This window comes from Nicotiana sylvestris, chromosome 11 (genome assembly GCF_000393655.2).
Source record: "Nicotiana sylvestris chromosome 11, ASM39365v2, whole genome shotgun sequence".
Classification (NCBI taxonomy): domain Eukaryota; kingdom Viridiplantae; phylum Streptophyta; class Magnoliopsida; order Solanales; family Solanaceae; genus Nicotiana; species Nicotiana sylvestris.
In genome coordinates, this window is record NC_091067.1 from 65087564 (window position 1) to 65097358 (window position 9795).

Genomic DNA, 9795 nt, shown 5'->3' on the forward strand with positions numbered 1-9795 from the left:
AAACTTTGTCCCCCATGCCTACATTAAATAAATACATCCACCCCAACCGGTGAAGGTGTTCGACGGAGGGCTCGTCGCTGGTTCGAAGAAGACGGAGGCAGCGGGCAGTCCACAGGCGAACTTGAGCTCGCCATGGAGAAAACGAAGCAGCAAAAAGGCAGCCATGGGAGCTAGTCTTGCAGAGGTGAAGGAGAAGGAGAAGAAGGTAAGGTGAGGTGGGGGGGGGATCCTTTTCTTAGTTTTAGGGTTTTTTGGTTTTTTATTTTTTTGTTTTTGTTTTGTGTTTTGAAAAAAATGAAGAAGGGTGTTGGGCATTTGGGTTAATGGGGCGGACCGGGTCGATCCGGTTTGAAGTGGACCGGATCATGGGGAAGATTGGGCAATTATTTGGGCTTGGGGTTGAAATTTGAAGAAGTGGCCCAATCCGATTTTTCTTTGTATTTTTGTTATTTTTTCTTCTTTTATTTTCTAAAACTAAATTATAAAAATACTTAAATTATTATTAAGAACTAAATTAAGTTATAAAAGCGCAAATTAACTCCCAATAACAATTAACGCACAATTAAGTAATAATTAAGCATAAAATTGTATATTTGGACATTAAATGCTAAAAATGCAAAAGATGCCTATTTTTGTAATTTTTAATTTTTGTAAGACTAATTTAATTACTAACAATTGTAGAATTAAATCCTACATGCAAAATGCGACATATTTTTGTATTTTTTTATTAATTTAACAAATAAGCAAACTCAGACAAATACAAATAATTATCCAAAAATATCACAAAATCTCACAAAATTGCACACCAAGGAAAATCATTTGATTTTGAATTTTTTGGGAGTATTTCTCATATAGGGCAAAAATCACGTGCTTACATTACTTAGAACATAATAAAAAAAATACTTAGCCATAGTAGATGTTTTTAGGACATTCCTGTTGCCCATAGTGGCCAAATAGTTACAAACATTTTTGGAAATACTCCTAACACTGTTACAAACTCTATGCTTGTTCTTGATCACTTTTTGTTCGACAAAAAAAGTGGACATGCATGGAAAAAATACTTAGATGATGGTGAGTTCTTGGTAGCTTGCTTGGCCAGTAAATGTGCTACCTCATTTCCTTTCCTAAAATTATGCTTTAGTTGTGGGAGCTTCAATTGGTGCATTAACCGTCTGCACTCAGAAACAATATTAGAGAAGTTAGTGCTATCCTCATAAATAAGTTTGATGACATCCGTACAATTAGTTTCAATTTCCATATTGCGGAAGTTCATTTTCTTTTCAATTTTTAGTCCTTCTAGCAAAGCCAACAGCTCTGCATGGGTAGGAGAAATTGTTTGGCTTGATTTGTGGTAACCTACAATACAATCCCCTTTGCTATTTTGAAATGCTCTACCGAGACTAGTTATATTATTGTTACTAGAAAAAGCATCATCATAGTTTAATTTGACCATACCATTAGTAGGTTTGTTCCAACTGATCTTAATATTAATAGTTTTTTCCACGAATGGATTTCTTTCAGTAAAGAAAGTAAATTCCCATAATGCATGGATAATTTTCTTTATTTCCAAATAGTTTTCAAGATTGTTAATATTGTTATGATTTTTGTTTTTTCATAATTTCCATATGGAGAAGGGAAATAGGGTAGTCCACTGTATCTGAAAGTTATAATTTTTAATAAAAATATCCCTCAACATAACAAGCCAATTTGTGTCATTCATAATGTTTATAGAGGGAAGACCCATTTTTTCAGAGATGGTTAGAAATTGGACAATTAATAAAAATGTGCTGAATGTCCTCTACCCTGGATTTACAAATTGTACAGGTAGCATCAATATTGATACCTATTTTGGCTATGTAGGCTCGACAAGGAATACAATTGTGCATGCATTGCCAAAGAAAAAACTTTAATTTATTTAGGCAGTGAAGGTTCCAAATCCACTCAAATGGCTTGGAAGTAGTGTTGTTTTCAGAGAGGAGCTTATAGCAAGATTTGATTGAGAATAGACCAGATGGGTTAAGACGCCAGCTTGTTTTATAAATATTGGATCCCTTGCTAAGAACGGGGGTAATGTTTATATTGTTAAGGATATCATCGGGCAGTTCAAAGGAGATCACTTTTATTCCATTCTTTGTTTTGGATGAGGCTTTCAATAGAAAGAGTTTGGTCGCTCCTATTTAGAGGCCCTTCTATTGAGCTTTTAAGGGATTGTGAGTTGTAAATCCAATTAGTATAACAAATATTAATCCTGGAGTTAATACATGGATGCAAAAGAATGCCCTTGTTGCACACTTTCCATCCTTGCAAGATAGCTTTCCAGATAAAGGAGGTGCTACTGAGGGTTTTTTTTGTGGCATATTTGGCTATCATTATTTGACCTCAAGGAGAGGTAATGTTTTTTAAAAGTCTCCATGCAAGACTTGAGAGTAGGACTAAATTTTTTGCTTTGGCTGGACGAATACTCAAACCTCCCTCATTTTTATCCTTTGTAACATTTTGCCAACTAATTAGGTGAAGTTTTTTAGTTGTGTTGGTTGATCCCATTTGGATTTTATCTATCTTCTTTAAGACTTTAGGAGGGGAGAAGGTGTATTGCATAGAGTGAGTAGGAATTGTATATAAAGTACTTGAAGCTAGAGTAATTCTTCTTGCCATATTTAGGAAAGAGCATTTCCAGTGGGACAACTTGGTTTGCATCTTATCTATGATAAATTGGAAGTCCTTGGTGGTAGGGGAATGATTGAGGATTAGGAAGTCAAGGTACTTACCAAATTCATTGGTGGATTTTATACCAAAGAGATTTGCTAGAAATAATTTGAAATCCTGGGAGCAATACTTAGGTAGGACAATCCTTGATTTAGATTTGTTAATGGCTAGCCCAGATTCATCACAAAAAAAATTCATGCATGATTTTATGCAATGACTAGTCTTTTTGTTTGCTTTTCCCATTAAGGTTATATCATCAGCAAAGAGGATATGGGAAAAGGAGGGGTCTTTATGTCTAAAATAGATTGGATCCCATCGTAATGTGTCTACTTGGTGGTTTATTAGTCTAGAAAGAAGTTCAAGGCAAAGAATGAATATATATAGAGATATGAGATCATCTTGACGAATACCTCGACTAGGCTGGAAAAAATTTATTCTAGCACCATTTACTATGATGCCCATAAAGCTAGTACAAATGCAATGCATGATTAGACGAGATAACTTAGGGGGAAATTGAAAATATTTAAGAGTCTTATGCACAAAAGACCATTCCAATCGATCAAAGGTCTTTTCCAAATCTAATTTGATTATCATATCAAAGTTTGATTTTTTTGTTCTACAAAGATTATTTATAATTTCTTGGATAATAATGGCATTATCACAGGCTCTTCTATTCTTGATAAAACTAAATTGCATAGGACTAATAAGATAAGAAAGAAATGGTTTTATTCTATTAGCAATGATTTTAGTGATTATCTTATAGGAGGTATTACAAAGACCAATAGGTCGAAATTTTTTGAGGTTATTTGCATTGGGAAACCTAAGAATGAGACAAACAAAAGCATCATTGATACCACTTGGTAGTTATTGGGATTTGAAGACCTTGTGACAGAAGCTTGTTACAGAGTTACCAATGATATGCCAATATTTTTGATAAAAAAAAGGATGAATGCCATCCGGGTCATGAGCCTTAAATGGTTTAAAAGAAAATATAGCTTTAGTAATTTCCGAATTGTTTAGAGGATTATCAAGGCTACTTAGATCTACTTTCTTAAGAAGAGAGGCATCATCTATGTTAATGTTGTTTGGGGAGAAAATTTTTAAAGTCATAAAGGCATCCCTAAAGAAGGATAGGGTATGTTCTAGAATTTGTTTTGGATCCGAGATCCACTTCCCGCTATCATTAGTAAAGTACATAACTGTATTACGTCGTTTGCAATTAGAGGCAATGATATGAAAGAACTTGGTATTGGCCTCACCCTCGTTGAGCCAATTTATCCTAGATCGTAGTTTCCAGAATTCATGTTCCATTTTTAAAATAGAGTTATAATTTTGCTATAATTTTGACTCTAGATCTTGCAAGAAATAGCTAACATGGTAATTAGGAGAAGATTGGATTCCACTTAGCTTAGCAAGAATCCTTCTTTTCTTTTTGAAAATGTCACCAAAAGTTTTATTTTCCCAAATGATAACCTTATTTAAAGGTTTTTTTGGCACCAATAAAGTTATTATTAGTCCAACAGTGTTTCACTAAATTAATGAAGTCCGGATGTCTACACCAAATTGTTTCTAAACGAAATGGCTTATTCAAATGATTCACATTTTTTGGGGAGAGACTAAGTAACAAGGGGTTATGATCGGAATGGATTTTAGGAAGGTGGATCACCACTGCCTTAGGATATAGAGATAACCAATCCTTGTTAACAAAAATTCTATCTAGTCTCTCCATAATTAAACTCTTAGATTTCTTCCTATGATTAGACCAAGTATACTTTGGTCCTTTATAACCAAGGTCTAATAAGTGACAATTGTTAATGCTATTCCAAATAGAGTTGCTACGCCTACGGTTAATGGGGTTGCCTCCCAGCTTATCATTTGTACTAAGGACATCGTTAAAGTCCCCCCTAATAAGCATGGACCCTTGTAACTAGCACTAATATTTTCTATATTATTCCATAATTCTCATCTTTTGTCAGTCTTAGTGCTAGCATAGATAGAAGAAAAAAGCCAAGAGGAATGAGAGGGAATTACCTCAATAGTTGCATGAATCTCTTGATTTCTCCTAACAAAGTTATGAACCTTAACAACACTAGAATCCCAGAGGATAACCATGCCTCTGGATTGACCATCACTTGGTACTTCAATCATCTCAAAGAAGGCAAAGTCACTAAGAAGGGAGATGTGATTTTCCATTCTCATTTCCAATAGTGTAACCATGCATGACCTATGTGTATCTATCATTTCTCTAAAATTAACCCTGAAGTTCTCATTGTTTCCTCCATGGATGTTCCATATTATAATATTTGTAGGCCTAAACATCATGGTTGTTTGTTGGACCATTGTCCATCTGAGCTTGCAGCACTGAGTTCCTCCTTAGTGAGGGTACTAGAATCATTGCATGGTTCCCCAGCGTAAGATCCTGAGGGGGCGTCACATCCATTGATTACTTGTAAAGTGCTGGAGGGCAACTGCACATATCTCTTCTCTAGTAGGTCCCTAAAAAGAAACACTTTTACCTCGTTGAGACTTGAAAATTCTAGGACTGGTCCGGACCCCAGTAGGTTTATCTCCTCTTCTTCCTCCATATGAACAATTTCTGGTTCTGGTGCATTGGGAGGGGGCTGAGCATGTTGAGCTGGATGTGGTATTGGTGGTGGAACATATTGTGGCATTTGTAGTGGGACATTTGGTAGATTTTGTTATTGAGCTGGATTTGCATGGGGAGGGACTTGCAAGTGGGTATTTGATTGAGCTTGTGCATTGTCCACTGGGAGGGACCAGGGCATGAAGATGGGGTTCATGTTTGTGATTTCCCCTGGAGGAAAGAATGGAAGTTCCACTGGGATATTGTTATTTTTGATAGGATTGAAATGGGGTGGTAAGCTCCACTGATTTCTCATGGCTTGAGCTTGAGTTAAGTTCATCGAAGGAGCAAGAGGATAAATGATTTTGTTCATCCACACATGGTTGAGGTAGTTGTTCATTGCCTCTGACGCTAGTTGGACTAGGAAGTGAGAGTTCTGGAGTACAATCACTGTCTCTTGGCCATCCAGTACCATATTGAATATTATTGCATGCCCCATTAGTGCTTGTTCCACCCATGAGAGGGGTTGATGATCTTGGGGTAGTGGGGGTTAAATGAAGAATATTTGGTTATTTGATTGAGTGTTTGGGGGAAGAGGTGGATTCGACATGTTTAGAGCACGTTGGTGTCTCAATATTTGGACAAGTCGGAACATCCTTCTCTGTGAGATTATAATCCTTGGCATTTTTAAAGGAGTGTTGGTGGATTATATTTTGGGAGTGTGTTGGATTTTCTTCAACTGGTATTGAGCTCACCAATGGAGTAGGGTAGTTAATTATAGTAGGATCTATATGCATATCTTTGATGTTGCTTGGAGGAGTGTGATTTAAAAGATTTTGGTTAGATTCTGTAGTTGAGACATGGTTGGCCGCATTAGCCATTTTGTGTTATCTAAGAGTTGCATGAACACGTGTATGTCGTTTAGAAGAGGAGGCTTATCCCTTATGCAAGTTGAATTATTATCGTTAGAGGTGATTAGAGGGTCATTTGGAAGATGGTGTGTATTGGAGGGGTTATTATGCATGCTAATAGGGTTGCTTAGGGTTTCATTACCCTTAGGCAGGGAATTATTGGTTTGCATGTCTTTTAATTAGTTGTCTTTTATATTTGCCATTTGTACATTCATAACTTGATTTTCTTCCACGTTATTTGCCATGCAGATTAATTCGTTATTATCAATATTAGTTTTATCTAATTTATCTAGCTTTGACGGAGGATCAAAGCATCAAACTTATTTCCAGTAGCAATGTACATCCTAGCTAGCTGATTTTTTCCATGAACTTTAGGAGAAGCAGTAGAAGTGGTATTACCATTATCAAGAGATTTTCCTGATGAATACTCATTTAATGAAAGAGATGGAGACTTACCTGGAGGGGAGGTGATTGGTTCGTGAGACTTACCAGAGGTGGAGTATATCACCTTTATAATATGATTGGACTTTTTCTTCTTGGGGAATACAACCGTTTGCCAGTTGCTTTCCTTGGGCAGGAGTGGGATATCTTCCATTTTGTCTTGAATTTCAACCAATTCTTTGGATTGGTTGCAGGCTTGAACTCCCTGGGAATTAGTAGGGGGTCCTTGACATTGTGTATTGGCAATTGGCCATTGAATGCCCTAGTTTGCCACACTTTTGCATAAAAAATTAACTCCCTCATAGTGGATTTCCTGCTTATGTTGGCCAATGAAAACGTAAGGGGTAACTGACACTTCAAGAGGAATTTCAATACAAAGCCTAGCATATCTTCCTCTAAGGGTAGAGGAAGTACATGCATCAATCTTTAATAATATACCAATTTTGTTACCAACTTTCTTTAAAATGAGATCATCATAGAATTCAGTTGGTAATTGTGGTAATCGAATCCAAATGGCTACATTTGATATTTTAGCCTCCGAAACAATGAAATTCGGAACCCATTTTTGGACTGAAAGAAAATGACCAAAAATAAACCAAGGGCCATTATGAAGTGCTTTAAGCATACGATCCTCATTATTGAACTTTGTAACGTAGAAGTCTGATCCTAGATCAATCAACAAGAATTTTCTTTAATTTTCCACAAATCTTGAATGGTGTATTCTTTGAAGGTCCTCTGGAGATAATTGAACCCCTTGAATTTGATCCTGATCTAAGTGAATGGGTTGATCTCCATTCACTTCATCATGTAAAACATATTTTCCTTTAGGGTTAGAATCAATGATCATGTGGATTTGATCTTCATGCATTCCATCTATTAATTTTTGTTTAAAACTTGGGATAGAAGGGTCAGACACTATGGTGGATTGTGTTGTAAAAATATCCGGTGATTTTGGAGGGATTAGATGAGGGGAGTTTTGAAGTTGCATAGTGATAATTTCAGAAGTTGTTTGAACATTGGTGGAGGTATTAATTTTCTTAGAGAGAAGGGAGAGTCTCTCTCTCTAAGGATACTTGGCGCCTTCTCATTTACTTTATCATAGAAATAATAATCTATATTATATTATATTATTATTATTATTATTATAAGAGCACGAATAATTTATGCTAAATGTTGAACGACTAAAATATCCTTAAAATATTGATGGACTTTTATACCCTTTAGTAATTAAATATCTCTACCTTATTGATGTACAAAAATATAAAAGTATTTCATTAATTGTAGAGTACAGATCTAAATCTAGAATCCAAGTTCAAGTTAAAAACACTATATTTGTCGACGTGTGGAATCCAAATACAAGTCCAAATCGTTATATTGATATCTTAAGAAAATAAATCGATAAAGTTCAGGGCTTAGATGAAAGTCAAGCTCTTATCAAGTATTATATCGCAATCTCATACGTATCCACTGCGAAATTTATAATACACCTGGTAAAATTTGAAGTTATAATGTTCAAAGATTTGAAGATCTGTTTTGCTTTTTGTTGTATTTTTCCTCTCTACGTGCACATAATTCAAATTATGGTGATATTCAATTTTTGTCTAGGTGCAACATTTGGATCCGGATTTTGAACTATTACCTATTTTCTTGCTTGGTATTTTTTTAGCATACGCTGCTCTAAAAAATTTTGCAAACTTGTACTACCTCTTCACATTTATCATGCATCTTAAAAGTTAAATATCATTTGTAAAATTATTATACTAAAAGTACTTATAAGTTCTAATTCCTTTTTAATTATGTTTATTATCAATCTTAAGATGTCTAGAGAATCGACTAAATTGATGAAGGATACCTCGAGTTTTTGGAGAGTTCATTCTCCACATATACTTGAATTCTGTTAAAGTTTCGAAGTTATTCTTTTTAATTTTTGTTACTTTCCATATTTTGAAAATATTAGGAATGTTAGGAAATTTTTGTTTTGGAGCGTTTATCTTTTTTATTTATTTATTTCGTTTACATCAGGAATCATTAGGAAAGTATATATTTTAAAGTTTTTCTTTGGTTTAAGCTTTGTACTGCTTCAGAAGAAGACAACAAAATTAAGGTATTATTAGTGCTCTGTTATTTCCTCCATATTTGAAATTAATTTTTTTTTTGGGGTCGTATTTAACGAACAAACTTTAAACAAGAAAATCAACATTTTTTGGTTTAATTTATTTCTTTCTATTATTTTATTTAACTGTATTATTTTTCTTGAGAGGCACCTTTGTAATATAAAAAAAATTAAACATAATTCTTTGGGTTATAAGTGCTCCATGTAATTTGGCTTTTATAAAAATAGCCTCTCTGTCCTTATAGTGGCAGGAGTAAGGTTACGTACATCTTACAATCCTCAGACTCCATTGTGGAAAACTATTGAATTTGTTGTTATTGTTGTTGTTGGCTTTTATAAAATCTGGATATTTGATACTCTTGAGAGTCGAGGAATAATGTAACTACTGAATCATAATTTGGCAAATCTTTTTTATCTTCTTATTTTTAGTTTTGGAATTTGCATGCAACAGCTGTAGCCATGATTCAGTGAGTGGGGTTCTGTTCTTAGGTAATTCTATAGCAAGTCAGAGACTCAGAAGTGTTAAGTCCACTCTCATTCATTTACCCTTTTTGCAGCGATGACTTAGTTTAAGATCTATGTCACAGCCCATATTTCCCTCCTTAAGTTATCGTGACAGCGCCTAGTCTTTAAGACTAGGTAAGTCTAACAAATGTGCGGAATGACTGGAATAATAACTTAAAATCTCAAAGTATCAACTATATAAATGAAATTGCAACTCAATGTATATACAACTCCCAAAACCCAGTAAGATATAAGTCACAAGCTCTAGATAAAATGTTGCACAATCCTATACATCACTCTCTATCAAGAAACATAAAGAAACAAGGAAAAAACGTGATAGAAGGGGACTCCGAGGCCTGCGGGCGCAGGCAGGTGTACCTTGAAGTTTCCAAGAAGCAACACAACTCTCTAACACCGAGGCTGATAGGATATACCTGAATCTGTACAAACATGTGCAGAAGCATAGTATGAGTACACCACAATGGTACCTAGTAAGTGTCAAGCCTAACCTCGGTAGAGTAGTGACGAGGTCACAT